The following is a 20,604-nucleotide window of genomic DNA, read 5'->3' as shown; positions in this document are numbered from 1 at the left end:
CCAGGAGCTTTAACTTCATTAGCATCCCAGTGCTTAACAGATCTTATAAAAAGAGGGGAGATTATTCAATTAAATAGCATAGGAGTATTTTTCACCTCTGCTTAACAGCAATTTTTAAAATTTGCTAAAAGAAATGGAAACTACCCAAGGAATAGCATAGGAGATTTTATTGTTTTGTTTGTTTTATGGACCTGTGCTTCCAGGCTGGATGTTTTGTTTTGTTTTGTTTTTCCAGTACTTTTTAAACAGTTTTATTTAGATAAAATTGACAAACTTGTATTTGAAGTATACAATCTAAGTTTTATAAAAGCATCAGTATAATCAAGATAGTGAATATATTCATCACCCTCAAAAGTTTCCTCATGTACCTCCTCCGTCCAGGCCCTCCTTCTACCCCAGCACTTATTTTTTCGTATATTTTAATCTGCTTTTGTAGTTGTTGAAGGCAGAAGGATAGATTTGGATCCTGTTGTTTTATCTTGTCCAAAAGTAGATGCCTTCAGGCTCTTTTGTTTGGTCTGTTTTATTTTATTTTTATGTTTGTGTGTGTGTGCTCAGTTGTGTCCAACTCTTTGCAACCCCTTGGATGCTAGCTCACTAGGCTCCAATGTCCATGGGATTTTCCAGGCAAGAATGCTGGAGTGGGTTGCAGTTTCCTACTCCCAGGAGATCTTTCCCACCCAGGGATCAAACCTGCATCTCCTGTGCCTCCTATATTGTCAGGTGAATTCTTTCCCACTGTACCACCTGGGAAGACTTTATTTTTATTGGAATAAAATTGTTTCACAATGTTGGGTTAGTTTGTGATGTACGGCAGAGTGATATATGCATCATGATATATATATGCTATCCATATAGCCCTTCTCTTTTGGAACTTCTCCCCACTCCCATGCTCTAGGTCATCACAGAGCACCCAGTTGTGTTCCCTGTACTATGCAGCAGATTCCCAGTAACTATCTGTTTGCACCCCAGTTGGCACTGCAGCGCTGTTTACAATAGCCAGGACATGGAAACAAGCTAAATGTCCAACAACAGATGAATGGATAAAGTAGATGTGGTGCAGGCTTTTTTAACACAGAGGAAAATATAAACAACCCAAATATAAAGAAGAGACACTCCTTTAGGGTAAGTATGGTTTTGAACAGAGAAACTAGAAGAGCAATAATCCACGACGAACTCCTCAATCTTAATTCAGAGCAAAAGGGGAGGAGAACACATCCAGGAAGAGGTGCGTCCAGTCCATATGGGTCTTTCTTTACGAATTCACAGATGCACTTTAGGGATGTAGTCATCAAGGCAGAAATCATGTAAAAGAAGAAAAAGACATTTTCTCCCATACCTGACTTGTCATGAACCCACAGTGAAGTTAATTTTGGTTTCAGTTTATGTGTCTTGGGTATGAGCCACTATTATGTGGCTGCATGTGTACGTGTGCCAGAGTGCAGTTGCTGTATGAATTCAGTAAGTGTTCAATTCTTCACAGTGTTCACTGAGTACCTGTATATAGCCTGGGGATTTGCAAAGACCCTTGAATCCTTCCTTGCCCTCTGCTTAGGCTCTGGCACATTTATCATCCAAGGCTGGGCCCAAACACTTCTAGGTTCACTCAACCTGGTAATTTTTTCCTTCCAAAGTACTTGCCAACTGTACTTTTAGTTCTCAGTGAACACTGTTTCCTGAATACTTTGTCTTATGAAATGTTTTTCCAATGTATGTATGAACAAGGTCATAAATCTCTTGAAGGCAAGTCTGTATCTGTGTTACTTCTTAGAAGCTCCACCCACATCACAGAGCCTAACACAATTTGATATATATATTTATTTTATTTTAATATCCTTATTATGTAATTAATACTTGTCCATGATGGAAATGTTCATTATGGAAATGTTAGATGATGCAGACAAGAAAAAAAGATTTAAAAATTTACCATAATTCCAATATTGGAGAGTAACTACTACTGGTATTTTGTATAAGGTGTACGCCAAATAAGATGTATAGAGGAGCTAAAATTTTAATGGAATACGTTGAAATATACACAGCCACAAGTAAGATGGGGTTACAGGGATGCCGTGACATTTCTCGAGAAGCCAGGAAGATGATGTGTCACTTGTGACTCAGGGCAGGTAGCATAACTGTGTCTTTAGAGACTTGGCCAAGCATGTGGTCCAGAAAATACTTCTCCCGTCACTTCTTGGAATTCTTATAGCAGGAATAAAGTCCTCTTGCGATGGTATTCAAACAATGTCAGGAAACATGAGGTCCCCAAACCCGCAACATCATCTGGGAACTTGCTAGAAATGCAAATTCTCAAGGCCCATCCTAGACCTACTGAAGCAGAAACCCTGGGGGTGTGCCCAGCAGTGTGTGTTTTAACAAGCCTTCCAGGTGATTCTGACACACAATAAAATTAGAGAACCACAATCTAAGATGGGGGGGAATGTATCTTGTTCATTATTGAGTTCTCTGTCCCATAAGGTCAGAAAGAATCTGCTAAATCAAGAATACAAGCAACCCTAGAGATGCATCACTTGTTAACATTATTTTTATTATAGTATATTTCTCATCAAAATATGTAAAAGATATAATGAGTACCCGGTATATCCAACACCAGCACCATCTATAGCAAATTAAATCTTAACAGTTGGCCACATTTCCTTCAGATATTTTTTTGGGAAACAAAAGCATTGCAGATTCAACTGAGAGCTTTCTGCATGTCCTCTTTCCAATCTCATTCTTCTTTCTCCTTCAGAAATAACCAAGATCATGAATCATTAATCATTCTTGTACATGTTTTATGCTTTAACTGCATATTCATGTATCTGTAAACAATATATGGCACTATTTTGCAGGTTTTTAAACTATTTAAATGGTGTCACACTCTACATACCCTGCAATTAGCTTTTCTGAATTGTTTTTAAGATTTATCACTATGCAGACCCAAAGCTGTGATTCATCATTGTAATTGCTGTATAATATTCCCTTCTATGAATACCTGATGATATATGAATCTGATCTTCTATTAATGACATTTAAATGTCTCCAATTGATTTAGTTTTTCACTCTTAAAAGTAATGCTGCCACAAACATATATATCTTCTGGTGCAATCAAATTGTGTTTCTCTAAGGTACAGACCAAAGAGTCGATTTTGTGGGATGTAGGAATCAGAGCATTTCTGATCTTAATAGATAAAATCAAATTGCTCCCCAAAGTGGTTGTACCAATTTCAATACTCTTTTCCAACATTTGATATTGTTGAAGTTTTAGATTTTTGCCAATCTGATGAGTATGAAATAATATTTCATTTTTATTATAAATTTCTCACTACCTTAATTTTTAGCGAGGTTCGGCACCTTTTCATATTTCTCATAAGCCATTTGGATTTGAGAGATGTACAATTAACACATATTTACATGAAAGATATAAATCCCTAACATCATCTGTACTTTTTTAAAAAATCAATTTTTGGCTGCACTGGGTCTTAGTTGCTTCTTGCAGGCTTTCTCTAGTTGTGGCGAGCAGGGGCTATTGTTTGTTGCAGTGCGCGGGCTTCTCTTTGCAGTGAGTTCTCTTATTGCAGAGGACGAGCTCTAGGGCCCACGGTCTTCAGTAGTTGCAGCACATGAGCTCAGTAATTGTGGCACTTGGGCTCAGTTGCCCGGTGGCATGTAGGATCTTCCCAGACTAGGGATTAAGCCCATGTCCCCTACCTTGGCAGACAGATTCTTAACCACAAGGGAAGTCCTCATCTATACTTCTGAAAGAGTAGACTAGCTTGAAAGGGAAGAGAAAGTGGAAAATCCCTGCCAGATAGGAGAAGATGGAGTGAGAAGGTAGAGGTATCATTTGCTATCCTTAAGGTCCTTTCCAGGGCTGGTTCTGGCTAATTGTCACATCAGCTGTATTTCCTTCCCCCTAGAGCTGGAGTCCCTAGGAAAGGCTGAGGGAAAGTGGAGTTGCAGTTATCCTCTTCATCGAGGAAGGACTTTTCTGGTCCTGAGTTTTTCAGCCTTCTTGGACTCAAGACTAGTTAACCCAGTGATTGTCAATGAAAGAAGAAAATCCCTAGTCAGGTGTGTTGTGGAAATCTGGGGGGATTTTTTTATTATCACAATGATTAGGGGACTGGTATTACTGGCATTTGTAGATTAGGACCAGAGGTGCTATACCTCCTTCCACATATGACACAGTCCCACCCAACAAGCAATTCCCATGGACACTCCAAACCACTTTCAAAAAAGCCCATTTATATGGGTGGAAAGCCTGTTCCAATGATCAAACCTAGCACCTAACTCTGTTTTCCACATAATCACAAAGTGTACTGTCGTGGGTTTACACTGATTTTTCCAGGAATGTAGACTACAGTTTAAACTGAGAGAAGATTCTAACTTTGTTTTATTCAGCATCTGACAACTTTATTATATTTTGTATTATAGTTAAGCCTACGCATTTTATATAGCTTTATGATAAACAGCTCTTCTTTTCTTTCTCCTTTATATGTGGGCATTATAATTATTTAAAACTTCTCAGTGTAGAATGATATTACCTATGAATTTCATTTTGGTATTGAAAAAGGACCTTCCGAAATGTTTATTGAGAACCAGTGAACTAATAGTTCCTTGATAAGGAAAGTTAGGCTAAGAGAGTGAAAAAAATATCCTAACTTACCGCAAGATACCACGGTTGATAACTGGGAGAACTACAAGACCCCTGTAGGATGATGAACCTAAAACACTTCCAAAACCAGTGGGGAAAAAAACAAACAAACATTGGTCCAAATCTTTAAATGGGAAATTCTATCAGAGAGGATCTTATAACTAAAAAGGAAGTATATATGAGGTCTATCCCAGAGTAGACTTAAGGAAAATAATTTCAGAGGATCACCTTATAAATAGGTCTTAAAAGAACAATCTAGTGCCACTAGGACCTCTACAGGGGGTTGTTTAGCTGTGCCCTAGCTGAAGGGGCAAATGGAGTTGAATTCCAGCCAGCAGTCTCTTCACTAAGCTGTGTGCCCATGTGAAGGGTCTACCTTGTATTTATTTGTGACCATGACTCAGGGCATGAGGGATCTTAGTTCCTCGACCAGAGGTCTATCCCATGCCCGCTACATTGGAAGGGCTGAGTCTTAACCACTGGGCCACCAGGGAAGTCTCAAGGGTTTACCTTATAAAAATTTGCACAAAGGAGATTATTCACACACAGTCCTGTGTGCAACCACCACCACCTCTGCTGGTTCACACTATAAAAATCAGCTAGGTTTCATCCTCAGATCTAAACTATCATCGCTAGCAATATATTCTTCATAACAATATTCCACTGATCTAGAACAAAAGCAATTTAAAAGCCTCGGGCTGTTTGTTATAATGGAATTTTCCTGATGTGAAAAAGTAAGCATTACTGTTGTATTATTAATGGAGTTTTATTCTCTTCTCCACCAAGTTGACAGTTTTAGGATCATGTTGGTACGATTTACTCTACTAAATGATTAGAATACTTCTGTGTCACATTTCTATCTTCCTTTTCTAAATTGGAAATATTTGTATTCTTGCTCTAAAGTCCAACATTTAATGAGATTTGAAGTTGTTTGCTTTGTGTTGAATGGGATTAACCCCCCGCCAGAGCCTACTCTCAAGTCTTTGTGTTGGGGAGGCCTTGGTTATGTGGGCAAATGGATGGTTATTCTCAGCAATAAAAATGAGCAAATAACATGAAAGCGCCCATACCTCAAAAAGCAGAAGAGTGACCTCTGTTTGACCTTGAGGTCTGTGCGCTGAAGTTCTTTAACAGACAAAACAAGCTTCGAGCCAGAGAGAAAGAAGAAGACTGCTTACTTTCTGATTACTTTTGTTTAAACCAACCTTCTTTCTAGTTTATAATCCTTTATGGGAGCATATTAAGAAGAGGCGGTTTAAGGTCTGTTTGGAGTAGAGGAGAATTGTGAAATAAACAATTAATATTTAGGAAAGAGACCCAGAACCTTCTATTTGTCGGGTTTTTTCGTTCCCCTATTTAATGAATATTAGCCTTTGGCTATGGTCTCAGGCATCCCATGTGTTTATTTTGATTGCTGCTGTGATATATTCATTCGCTGGTTACACTCCATGTGTTATTTTGGATAATCCAAAAACTAGTGGAACTCATTGGAGTAAATAATGCAATCATTTCTGCTGGCATGAGTTGTTTATGGCATACAGGATTGTCAATTCCAGTAACAGGGAAGCAAATTCAGTAGTCGTGTTTTATCCTGGCTAAGTGGTCTTGGAACTTTTGCCTTAAGGAATGAAACAAAAATCAGTCCTATTCCTTCCTTTTTCAGCCAAAGACTCCATTACATCGAAGCTTAACATTTGGTCTCTGTTGCTCCTGCCCTGAGGCTGATCTGCATTGTCCAGCTTCTAGGCTTCTGCTCAGGTCAATGCCTCCTGCTGGGGTGCCCTCCCAAGCTTTTGTGCCTATTGAATCCTTCTTATCTTCAAAGGGGAGTTCAAATCTCAGTTCTTCCAAGATGCCTTGACACCTATTCTTCCTCCTCCAAATTTTGGCAACGCATGCCTTGGTCCTTCCCAATAGACTATTCATTGTCTTTTCAAGCCTACAGGTTCTTATTTCCCCAAGTAGATTTTAACTTCCTACAGCAGAAATTGTCAGTTGCCACCCAATATACCCCACTTCTCAGTAATAGAGGTACACTGCCACCCTCTATTAGAGTAGAACTTTCTAATAGAGATTGGTGCCTCCGGGGCTTTCCTGGCAGTGCAGTGGTTAAGAGTCCACCTGGCAATGCAGGAGACACAGGTTCCACTCCTGATCCGGGAAGACATACCACAGGGCAGCTCAGCCTGGGAGCCACAACTACTGAGGCCCACGCACTCTAGAGCCTGTGCTCCTCAGCAAGAGAAGCCGCCACGATGAGAAGCCCATGCACCACAGAGAATAGCCCCTTCTCTCCACAACTAGAGAAAGCCCTCAGGCAGCAGTGAAGACCTAGCACTTCCAAAAAATAAAAATAAATAATTTTTTTTTTTAAGAAATTACCCTCTCCAGCCTCCCTTTACATGGTAAAGTATGGTCATGTGACTAAATTCTGATGAATGAGATATAAAGAGAAAAGTTTTCTGGAACTTACAGGAAGACAGATAAAGGAGAACAAATTCAAATGGGAGGCTGACATTTTTTCCTTTCCTCCTTCCACCTTCCTGCTGCCTGGGATGAAGAGGGGATGGCTAGAGCTAAGAAAGCCATCTTGAATAATGTAATTTGCAGCGATATGGAATGACCTAGAGATTGTCGTACTGAGTGAAGTCAGACAGAGAAGGAGAAATATTGTATGACATCTCTTATATGTGGAATCTAAAAAGAAATGATACAAATGAACTTATTTACAAAACAAAAGCAGACTCCCAGACCAGAGAAGGAACTTACGGTTGCTGGGAGAAGGGATAGTTAGGGAGTTTGGGATGGACATGTACACACTGTTATATTTAAAATGGACAACCAACAAGAACCTACTGTATAACACAGAGAACTCTGTTAAATGTTATGTGGCAGTCTGGATGGGAAGGGAGTTTGGGGGAGAATGGATACATGTATAGGTATGGCTGAATCCCTTTGCTGTCCACCTGAAACTATCACAACATTGTTAATTGACTATACTCCAATAAAAAGTTAAAAAAAGAGAAAGCGATCTTGGATCATACAGTGACCTTCATTATGGACACCACTAGTTAAGGATGATGAAACAGAAAGATAGAAAGAGGCCAGAGTCCAAAGACTGTAAAACCACTAGTCCAAGCCTGGCCTATCTCCCCTAGACTTCTTTTCTGGAAAAGGATCAGTCTTTTTATGTTTCAGTCATTGTTGTTCACTACAGTCAAATTTACTTCTTCTCTCATCCAGCTTCTTATGAGCAGATCAGCTTTTTAATTATTGCATCACCAGCAGTGCCTGACACAGTACCTGATAAATTCTGAACAGTTCAGTTTAGTTCAGTCGCTCAGTCCTGTCCGACTCTTTGTGATCCCATGGACTGCAGCACGCCAGGCCTCCCTGTCCATCACCAACTCCTGGAGTCTACCCAAACTCAAGTCCGTTGAGTCCGTGATGCCATCCAACCATCTCTTCCTCTGTCGTCCCCTTCTCCTCCTGCCCTCAATCTTTCCCAGCATCAGGGTCTTTTCAAATGAGTCAATTCTTCACATCAGGTGGCCAAAGTATTGGATTTTTCAGCTTCAACATCAGTCTTTCCAATGAACACTCAGGACTGGTCTGCTTTAGGATGGACTGGTTAGACCTCCTTGCAGTCCAAGGGACTCTCAAGAGTCTTCTCCAATACCACAGTTCAACAGCATCAATTCTTTGGCACGCAGCTTTCTTCACAGTCCAACTCTCGCATCCATACATGACCATTGGAAAAACCATAGCCTTGACTAGACGGACCTTAGTTGGCAAAGTAATGCCTCTGCTTTTGAATATGCTATCTAGGTTGGTCATAACTTTCCTTCTAAGGAGTAATTGTCTTTTAATTTCATGGCTGCAATCACCATCTGCAGTGATTTTGGAGCCCCAAAAAATAAAGTCTGACACTGTTTCCGCTGTTTCTCCATCTATTTCCCATGAAGTGATGGGACCAGATGCCATGATCTTCGTTTTCTGAATGTTGAGCTTTAAGCCAACTTTTTCGCTCTCCTCTTTCACTTTCATCAAGAGGCGTTTTAGTTCCTCTTCACTTTCTGCCATAATGGTGGTGTCATCTGCATATCTGAGGTTATTGATATTTCTCCCAGCAATCTTGATTCCAGCTGTGCTTCTTCCAGCCCAGTGTTTCTCATGATGTACTCTGCACAGAAGTTAAATAAGCAGGGTGACAATATACAGCCTTGACGTACTCCTTTTCCTACTTGGAACCAGTCTGTTGTTCCATGTCCAGTTCTAACTGTTGCTTCCTGACCTGCATATAGGTTTCTCAAGAGGCAGACCAGGTGGTCTGGTATTCCCATCTCTTTCAGAATTTTCCAGTTTATTGTGATCCACACAGTTAAAGGCTTTTATATAGTCAATAAAGCAGAAATAGATGTCTTTCTGGAACTCTTGCTTTTTCGATGATCCAGTGGATGTTGGCAATTTGATCTCTGGTTCCTCTGCCTTTTCTAAAACCAGCATCTGGAAAAACATCTGGAAGTTCATGGTTCATGTATTGATGAAGCTTGGCTTGGAGAATTTTGAGCATTACTTTGCTAGTGTGTGAGATGAGTGCAATTGTGAGGTAGTTTGAGCATTCTTCGGCATTGCCTTTCTTTGGGATTGGAATGAAAACTGACCTTTTCCATGGCCACTGCTGAGTTTTCCAAATTTGCTGACATATTGAGTGCAGCACTTTCACAGCATCATCTTTTAGGATTTGAAATAGGTCGACTGGAATTCCATCACCTCCACTAACTTTGTTTATAGCGATGCTTCCTAAGGCTCACTGGACTTCACATTCCAGGATGTCTGGCTGTAGGTGAGTGATCACACCTTTGTGATTATCTGGGTTATGAAGATCTTTTTTGTATAGTTCTTCTATGTATTCTTGCCACCTCTTCTTAATATCTTCTGCTTCTGTTAGGTCCATACCATTTCTGTCCTTTATCGAGCCCATCTTTGCATGAAATGTTCCCTTGGTATGTCTGATTTTCTTGAAGAGATCTCTAGTCTTTCCCATTCTATTATTTTCCTCTATTTTTTTTGCACTGATCACTGAGGAAGGCTTTCTTATCTCTCCTTACTATTCTTTGGAACTCTGCATTCAAATGGGTATATCTTTCCTTTTCTCCTTTGTTTTTCACTACTCTTCTTTTCACAGCTATTTGTAAGGTCTCCTCAGACGCTATTTTCTTCCTGACTCATTTTAACAGTTTTTCATCATCATTAATATTACAATTTCTGTTTTTCAAATCATGCCCATTAATCTTATGCTCCAATTTCAAAAGCTGATATTGTTTCCACTGCATAGTTTTTTATCCTTATAGATGAAGTCATTTAAGAAATAGAAGAGATAGTGGGGGGCGGAAAGGGAGAAGGCATTATTAGATAACAGAGAGAAGGAGACAAGTTCACCCTATGACCCAGAGGAACCCACATAAAAGATGTTTTCATGGGTTTAATTTCATCTGGTTCATTTTGCTCCATTTCAGGCAAAGGAGAAACAAGGCATTCATATGCCTGTACAATTCTCTGAAGCCCCATCTTCTTTCATTCATTTGACCTTCTGATAATGAGGTCATCTGTGATCTATGATATGGACCCCAGTCACTTAGCAGGAAGAAGTACTCTAGAAGTTTTGAACCAATATGTCAATATCCAATATGTCAGTCAGAACTTGGTCAAGAAATAAAAGTCATTCCAGGTATTACACGATGCTCAATATCGCTCATTATTAGAGAAATACAAAACAAAACCACAATGAGGTATCATTTCACACTGGTCAGAATGGCCATCACCAAAAGTCTACAAAGAATAAATGCTGGAGAGGGCTTGGAGAAAAGGGAGCCCACCTATACTGTTAGTGGGAATGCAAACTGATACAACCGCTATGGAGAACAGTACGCCTTTTGCTTCTCTTCTTTTCACAGCTATTTGTAAGGCCTCCTCAGACAACCATTTTGCCTTTTTGCATTTCTTTTCCATGGGGATGGTCTTGATCCCTGCCTCCTGTACAATGTCACGAACCTCTGTCCATAGTTCTTCAGGCACGCTGTCTATCAGATCTAGTCCCTTGAATCTGTTTGGCACGTCCACTGTATAATCGTTAGAGAATGATTTAGGTCATACCTGAATGGTCTAGTGGTTTTCCCTACTTTCTTCAATTTAAATCTGAATTTGGCAATAAGGAGTTATTGCCCTGTTATTATTTCCTAGAACATCGATGGTTGCCAACCCTCTTTTTTTAAATTGGAGCATAGCTGCTTTACAATGTTGTGTTAATTTGTGCTGTACATCAAAAAGCTAATCAGCCACACATATACATACACCCCCTCTTTTAGATTTCCTTCCCATTTACATCGCTGTAGAGCACTGAGTACAGTTCCCTGTGCTATATAGTCGGTTCTCATTTGTTGTCTATTTACAAGGGCTGCCAATCTTGAATAAAATTTTATTTATAAACACCCTTCCCCATGCCTTTCTCCTGAGTATAATAATTCTTAGGAATAAATGGAGGACCAATTCTCTTCCAAAGCTATATAGAATATATGGCAAATCATAGCTTTGTTATTTTAAGGAAAAAGGAGTTAAAACTCAAGCTTATAATTTTTCTCTCCATTTACCATTCCCATGCTCTATTTATGTGCCTTGGGGGCAAAATAAAATGGAAAGCTTAAAATTTATTTGTGCTCTTGAATTTTAAATATGTAAAAACCCAGAACTAGAAAAGGATCTTGAAAGAGTATCTGATTTTGTACTCTTCCTTCACATAGATGGATAACTAAACCATAAAAAACATGTTTCAGTCCATTCCATTCATAAATTGCCTAGGAATCAAGAAATACATTGATATCTCAGATAGTCTTGTCCAGAATTTAAAAGTTCTCTTTCATATTTGACCAGAGTATCTACACCTCCAGCTCCATAATTGCCCTAGAAAGGTCCCTTAGAAGAATATCACCAATACATGGATCTTTTTATTAGAAGCCCAATTACATGTAGTGACATAGCAGGCACTATGGAAGGAGAATTTCTGTCTCCGTCTTGCTATAATTTTTCATTGAACATGAACAGGCACAACTGCACACAAATGGTGGAGGGATTTTTTTTTTCAATCAAATCAATACCTAAGTGGGCAAGGAGACTGTCTTACATAAGAAGCCTTCCTCCCACTGGCCAGGTAATGAATTCTGTCCAGGAAATTCATTTACAGGGGATAGTGACTTTCTGTAAAATAAGGGAATAATTTTTCTAGGAAAATATTCCCCAAAAGGGAGAAGGATTGGTGAAAAATTGGGTTGAAAGCCAATCTATTTGAAACCCATATTTAAAACTTGGTCATTCATCCTCTTTATACCCAAATAATTATACCCATAATTATGATTCAAGCCCCTAGCAAACTCCTTGCTACAAATAACCACACACATCCCTCCACATGTTTGAGAAGCTCCTCTATAATCTGCATCATGCTTCACCTTTCTCCTGGACCCAGCTTTCTTCGGCTGACTGATACTGCTAACCGTCTTCATTGAGAAGTTAGGGATTCCACTTTTCCTTCTAATTCGTTGCTCCAAGCCTGGGCACCAAATCTTTCCTAATTTCTCCCAGCAGCATTGAGACCAAGATAATAACATTAATAACACCTACTGGAGGCAATTCCCTGGGGGTCCAGTGGTTAGGATTCCATGTTTCCATTGCAGGGGGCACAGGTCCAATAACTATAGATAATACCCTATCACCTTGAGTTTTTGTTTCATCCACCACCTTTTAATGTTTTTTAAATAGAATTAAGATATTAACTCCGCAACCAATCCATTCAACAATTCCACACTTCAATTCAAAAATTTCATTATCAAGGTTATTCCTAGGTCTCCTAAGCATTACCCAAAGGTTGGTTATAAACAACTAAAAATCAATTAAAACTCTCCTGTTGGCAATAAATGCATCATGATTACAGAATCAAATACTGTTCAATATAGCATTGTCTTATCTCTTCTCATTTTAACTCCTTACATAAGAAGGCTCTAAAAACTTGACTTGCTATGTAGCTGAAAAATATATAGATATATTGGGGAGAGACAGAGACAAATGGACTGACAGAGATGAGCAAGGATATAAAGGCTATTATCTGCTTGGGAGTTATATTTTATACCTAAGTGAACAACATATTACTATGGCATGAAGGGCATAAAATCCTTGCAAAAATTAAATACTCACATATGTAACATATATACATCATTCATACACACCTGTGTAGAGTGAGAGAGAGCAAAAAAAAAAAATTCCCTCTTTACATTATTGTTATTGTGAAAATACTGTTCATTGCAGAAGCTGTAATCATTAGATTTCCTTTCTTACTGCTTTTTGTATTTTTCTGGAGTTTCTAGCTGCATTTATTTTTCAGTTCAGTTCAGTTCAGTTGCTCAGTCATGTCCGACTCTTTGCGACCCCATGAACCACAGCATGCCAGGCCTCCCTGTCCTCCCTCCACATCACCAACTCCCGGAGTTTACCCAAACTCATGTCCATTGAGTCAGTGATGCCATCCAGCCATCTCATCCTCTGCCATCCCCTTCTCCTGCCCTCAATCTTTCCCAGCATCAGGGTCTTTTCAAATGAGTCAGCTCTTCGCATCAGGTGGCCAAATTACTGAAGTTTTAGTTTCAACATCAGTCCTTCCAATGAACACCCAAGACTGATCTCCTTTAGGATGGACTAGTTGGATCTCCTTGCTGTCCAAGGGATTCTCAAGAGTCTTCTTCAACACCACAGTTCAAAAGCATCAATTCTTCAGTGCTCAGCTTTCTTTATAATCCAACTTTCACATCCATACACAACTACTGGAAAAACCATAGCCTTGACTAGATGGACGTTTGTTGGCAAAGTAATGTCTCTGCTTTTTATTTTTATTCTATACTACTTATAAATTTTTATGAATAATGTATGAAAATTTCCCACATTATTATTTACATATTTCCAATAGCTATCTTTTTCAAAACTTTCTCTGTGCATCTGTGTGTGGGGGGGTATATGTGAATGTATGTGTAAAGAGGGTTTTATTTTGTAGGTTTGTTTTATGTCTTATAACACAGTACACGTGGTTCTTTGACTTGCCTTTTTAACTTCCTTTAACTCTCACCTAAGTACTGGTATGGTTATATCAGTTTTGTTCATTTGTTGGTTTTGTTTTTCTAAAATTGTGTTAGAACTCAGCTAAAAAAATGTATTGACATAATTTGATTATTCATACACCTTAGTTATGGCTAATTTTGACTTTCATTCCCTTACCCCCATTCTTCCCCCTTCACTATAGACATCTACTCTCAGATATTTAATGTGTATCCTTTTAATTCACCTGCCACATTTTTCTTTGATAACATACAGCATTATTTTGTGAGCTTAAAAATTGTTACAAAAATAGTTTCTTTCTGTATGACTCTACAACTTGCTTTTATCATGCAAATTTCATTTGATATCCATCCACATTGATAAATATGTGTTTTTATTCCTATTAACTGCTATATAGTAATCTATCATATGGTAAGACCATGCTTTATCTATGCATTCTTCCATTATTGTCATTTAAGTTGTTTTTACCATTTTCTACTACAAATAGTGATGCAGCTAACGTTATTGTACATGTCTTCTTGTGCACATGTACAATCCATAGATCATTTAGTTCACCTTAAGTTTTTACTATTATAGAATCTCTTGCTCACATGTGCATATAGCCTCATAGTGTATGCTATGTAAGTAGTGTGCTTACATAAAAAGGTGTGCATTTTTAGAATTCTGATATTGCTAAATTATCCTCTAAAAAGATTGTATCAATTCAAATTCCCAACAACTGAAATTAGGGTATCAAGTTTTTCCCTATTTGCCTGTGCTTAATATAACTGGAGTGAAATTCTTGACTATATCATAGTTAACAAAATAGTTTCTCATTGTTAAGACTTGGATGTCCCTGATAAACTATATAAGGGATATATCTCTTAATATCTTTATGGGGGTTTTATTTTGCTTCCTTATAGTGTTTTGCAATTTTTCTGTTTAATTTCATTTTTTCTTGTTGACTGGCTAACATATTTGTGATGGTAGTTTTTTGTTACTCTATATATGATGAAAATCTTTTCTTCTAGCCTCTCGCTTTTTCTTTCATTTTGGTTTTGATGTTGAAATACTCAAATTTATCACATTTTTCTATAAGGCTTTTTGTGCAAGCACGAGTATGTCTTGCTTTAGAGAATTTTCTCCACCCCTTGGGTTATAAATATTTGCCTGTATTTTCTTATGTGAGTGTATGTGTGTTTGATTTAGAGGATCATTCCTTCTCTGTAGTTAAATATATACATTTGTCTGTATTTTTATTTAACACTTTCATAGCTTTTTTTTAAGTTTAGCCCTTCAATCCATCTGGAACTTAATCTTGAAAATGCTATGTCGTAAGGATATATACTAAGTTCTTATATAGAGACAGATCTATTTCTACAGTCTCCATTCTGCCTCATTAATCTAGTTACGTATTTCTAAGCCAAAACTACACGATTTTAATTGCTTTAGTATTATAAAATATATTTGATATGGCAGGTCCTAATTTCTGTTTCTAGCAGTATAGTAGACCAGATAGTCTTAACAACTTCTTTCTGCAAGACAAGTAAAAATTTTGGACAAAATAGATTTGCTTTCAGTTTTAAGAATAAGTTAGCGAGAGAGTTAGATGAAACAGTTAGGTAGCATCACCAACTCAATGCACATGAATTTGAGCAAACTCCCAGAGATAGTAAACGACAGAGGAGCCTGGCAAGCTGCAGTCCATGGGGTCACAAAGACACACATTAGAGGCTGAGCAACAATAACAACAGCAAGAGAGTCACAAAAATTTACATAGGTCATATGAGTGAAAGGAGCAATCTAAGTGGAATGCCAGGTGCCTTAAAGTCATCTTTTATGACCTCAGGTTTCTATCTTGACATCCTCTCAAGATCTAGAGAACAAAAGTCCTTCCAAAGTTAGGGAAATGGATAGGAGACACATGCACAAAGCTAAAATACCCAAAGAGGAGCTAGGAAAATCCAGCATACAGAAAAGCACAGTAAGAAAACTTATCTGCTTCAGTCTTACTGGTGGGTGGGAGGGAAAATACAAATATCCTCAGAAAATATGGAATCACAGCTAGGCTTCACATAGGTGCATGACTTAAATTCACATGGCCCATGTTTTCCGAGAAATCTCTATCTGATCATTGATTTGTAAATGCTTGCTGAGCAAACACAACATTGATATCAAAACCTGACAAGGACTGCACAAAGAAAGAAAATTATAGACCAGTCTTACTTATAAATATCAACATAAAAACATTAAATAAAACGTTGTTGTGGTTCAGACGCTAAGTCATATCTGACTCTGTGACCCCAAGGACTGCAGCATGCCAGGCTTCCCTGTCTTTCACTATCTCCCAGAGTTTGCTCAAACTCATGTCCATGAGTCAGTGATGCCACCAGACCATCTCATCTGTCACCCCCTTCTCCTCCTGCCCTCAGTCTTTCCTGGCATCAAGGTCTTTTCCAATGAGTCAGCTCTTTGCATCAGGTGGCCAAAGTATTGGAGCTTCAGCTTCAGCATCAGTCCTCCCAATGGATATTCAGAGTTGATTTCCTTTAGGATTGACTGGTTTGATCTCCTTGCAGTCTCAAGGAATCTCAAGAGCTTTCTCCAGCACCACAGTTTGGAAGCAACAATTCTTCAGCACTCAGTCTTCTTTGTGGTTGAACTCTCACAACCGTACATGACTATTTGGAAAACCATAGCTTTGACTATAGGGATTTTTGTTGGCAAAGTGATGTCTCTGCTTTTTAATATGCTATCTAGGTTTGTCATAGCTTCTCTTCCAAGGAGTAAGCGTCTTTTAATTTCATGGCAACAGTCACCATCTGCAGAGATTTTGGAGCCCAAGAAAATAAAATCTGTCACTGTTTCCACTTTCCCCCCATCTATTTGCCATGAAGTAATGGGACTGGATGCCATGATCTTAGTTTTTTTACTGTTGAATTTAAGCCAGCTTTTTCACTCTCTTTAACCCTCATCAAAAGGCTCTTTAGTTCCTCTTCACTTTCTGCCATTAGAGTGGTATTATCTGCATATTGAAGTTGTTGATATTTCTCCTGGCAATTTAACCTATAGCTTGCAAATAAAATATTAGCAAGCAGAATCAAGGGATACATTTAAAATAATAATCAAGAACTGTTTATTCCATGAATGAAAAGATGGCTTAATATCAGTGATAGTTCTATACTAATATAAACAAGGAGAAAAATTATCTCAGTGATAATAAGGACTTGGGAAAAAGTAAAAACCCATTCTTGATTTTTAAAAACACACCATGGGAGTCTAGGGGAGAATGGATACACGTATCTGTATGGCTGAGTGTCTTCATTGTTCACCTGTCACAATGTTATTAATCAGTTATACTCCAGTAGAAAATGAGTTAAAAAAATAAAAATAAAAAATATCCCTTGAAATATTAACGGATGATTTATTTAACATGATTAATATAATTTATTAATCCAGACACCAAAAACAATCTTAATGGAGAACAATGGAAGAATACATGCTAAGGTAAGAAATAAGCTGAAGATGCCCCCTGTCAATACGGCTATTTAATATTGTCCTGATCTGCCTCTTGAGAAACCTATATGCAGGTCAGGAAGCAACAGTTAGAAATGGACATGGAAAAACAGACTGGTTCCAAATAGGAAAAGGAGTATGTGAAGGCTGTATATTGTCACCCTGCTTATTTAACTTCTGTGCAGAGTACATCATGAGAAACGCTGGGCTGGAAGAAGCACAGCTGGAATCAAGATTGCCAGGAGAAACATCAATAACCTCAGATATGCAGATGACACCACCATTATGGCAGAAAGTGAAGAGGAACTAAAAAGCCTCTTGATGAAAGTGAAAGAGGAGAGCGAAAAAGTTGGCTTAAAGCTCAACATTCAGAAAACGAAGATCATGGCATCTGGTCCCATCACTTCATGGGAAATAGATGGGGAAACAGCGGAAGCAGTGTCAGACTTTATTTTTTGGGGCTCCAAAATCACTGCAGATGGTGATTGCAGCCATGAAATTAAAAGACGCTTACTCCTTGGAAGGAAAGTTATGACCAACCTAGATAGCATATTCAAAAGCAGAGACATTACTTTGCCAACTAAGGTCCGTCTAGTCAAGGCTATGGTATTTCCAATGGTCATGTATGGATGCGAGAGTTGGACTGTGAAGAAAGCTGAGCGCCGAAGAATTGATGCTGTTGAACTGTGGTATTGGAGAAGACTCTTGAGAGTCCCCTTGGACTGCAAGGAGATCCAACCAATCCATTCTGAAGGAGATCAGCCCTGGGATTTCTTTGGAAGGAACGATGCTAAAGCTGAAACTCCAGTACTTTGGCCACCTCTTGTGAAGAGTTGACTCACTGGAAAAGACTCTGATACTGGGAGGGATTGGGGGCAGGAGGAGAAGGGGACGACAGAGGATGAGATGGCTGGATGGCATCACCGACTCGATGGACATGAGTTTGGGTGAACTCTGGGAGCTGGCGATGGACAGGGAGGCCTGGCGTGCTGCGATTCATGGGGTCGCAGAGTCCGACACAACTAAGTGACTGAACTGAACCGAACTGAGAATATTAAGAACTACAATCAGACAAAAGAAAGTATAAGAATTGTAAGAGATGGCAAAATTGTCACTGTTTTCAAAAGATACAATTTTATATTTAAGACAATCAGCCGAAAAACTACTACAAATATTAAAAGAATGCAATAAATTGCAAAGTATAAAGTTAATATACAACAATGAGTAGTTTTCTTACATAAAACAATACCAATTTTAAAAGCACAAGAAAACCACATCTGCAATAGCAAGAACAACAACAAAAAGATAAAACACTTAAGAACCAACTTAAGAAATAGACATCTTGGGACTTCCATGGTGGTCCAGTGGCTAAAAATCTGCTGCAATGAAGGGACTCGGGTTCAATCCCTGGTCCAGGAAGACCCCAGATGCCACAGAGTAATTGAGCCCACGTGCCACCACTGCTGAGCCCACTTGCGCTAGATCCTGCGCTCTACAAAAAGAGAAGCCATTGCAACGAGAAGCCCAAGCGCTGTAACGAAGAGTAGCCCCCGCTGCCCGCAACTAGAGAGAGCCCAGCGTGCAGCAACAGAGATGCAGGGCAGCTACAAATTAATAAGCAAGTATTTTAAAGATTGATTTAAAAAAAAAGAAATATATAACTTTATGAGGAAATTTTCAAAACACTACTATGGGAATGAAAGTAGAAATGTTTGCCTTATTCTTTGGTAAAAAAATACAACATGATAAAAAGTCTGTTCTCTCTGAGTCAGTTTATAAATTTCACCTGATCTTTAAAAAAATTACCAATAGATTTTTTTCTAAGAAATAGATAAGTTGTTTCTAAATTCATTCCAGAAAATAAATAAGCAAGAGTAAATAGAAAGCTTGAAAACTGAAGAACAATGTGGTGAAGCTATCCCAAACAGATGTTAAAATATGCTAGTAAGTCCCAGTAATTAAAACAGTATAATTTTGCTTGACTAGACAGGCAAAAGGAGTAGAATTTAAGTGCAGAAATAGAGCCAAATACATACAAAAACTTAGTATATGAAAAAGTGGCAACTCAAATTAGTGTGGCAAGAAAACAATTTCAAATAAATATTGTTGAGACAACCGAATAATCACCTGGGAAAAATAAAGTTGGATCTATCTCTCATCATGTACCAGGAAAAACACAACCATCTTTGAAATCTTGATATTAAAAAATTAAACTATAAAATTCTCAGAAGAAAACATGTAACTTCTTCATGAGCTTACTATGATTCAAAATGCATACACAAAAATAGTCATTTTTATTACACAAAAAAAGTACACGAAAAATATGCCATAAGAAATGTTGAAAGACAAATGATAAATTGGGAAAATACCTTTTTAACTTGCATCTTTAGACAAAGTGCTAATTATCCAAATACATGGAGAACTACAATACATCAATACAAAGAGACCAAAAATGATCAGTCTTTTTAAAGAAAAATGAGCAAAGTACACAAACTGAAAAGTTTATAGAAAAAGACAAATGGCCCTTACACATGTAAAAAGAAACTTTCTTCAACTCATAAGAAAAAAGCAAATTGAAATGAAACTGAGGTAACTATTAAATTAGGAAAACCCCCAAAAACTGAGCAGTAGTTTCTGTCAGCAAGGCTGTGGGGAATCAGGTAATCTTAACCATTGTCAGTAGGAGTGAAAAGCGACACAGTCATGGGGCTTCTCTGGTGGTTCAGTGGTTAGAATCCGCCTGCCTCTGCACGCGACATAGGTTCAATCCCTGGTCCAGAAAGATTCCACATGTCGCGGGGCAACTAAGCCCATAGGCCACATCGACTGACCCCACGCTCCGGAATCTGTGAGCTGCAGCCTCTGAAGCCCAAACTCGCTGGAGCCCATGCTCCTCAACACAAGAAGCCATCACGGTGAGAAGCTTGCACACCACAACCGGAAAAAGCCCGAACACAGCAACAAAGACCCAGCACAGCCAGAAATAATTTTTTTTTGTTAAAGTGACACAAGCATAATAAAAACCAATTGACAATATTTCCGAAATTTAAAGTACATTTACCCTTTGACCTGACATTTCCACTTCTGGAGAGTCTATGTTTCCCTCCAAAATGGCAACATGATATAGAGGATAATTCATCATTGCATCACCGTCCACATAGAAAAAGATCAGAAGCAACCACATGCCCATCAATAAGGAATAGGTTAAATAAACCATGCTATGTTCGCACATGAGAACACAATACAGCTAAGGTCCTAACACTTCCTTTGCAACACCATTAAAATTCAGCGGTCCACGC

This window comes from Budorcas taxicolor, chromosome 11 (assembly GCF_023091745.1).
Source record: "Budorcas taxicolor isolate Tak-1 chromosome 11, Takin1.1, whole genome shotgun sequence".
Taxonomy (NCBI): Eukaryota; Metazoa; Chordata; class Mammalia; order Artiodactyla; family Bovidae; genus Budorcas; species Budorcas taxicolor.
Note: the sequence above shows the minus strand (reverse complement) of the source record.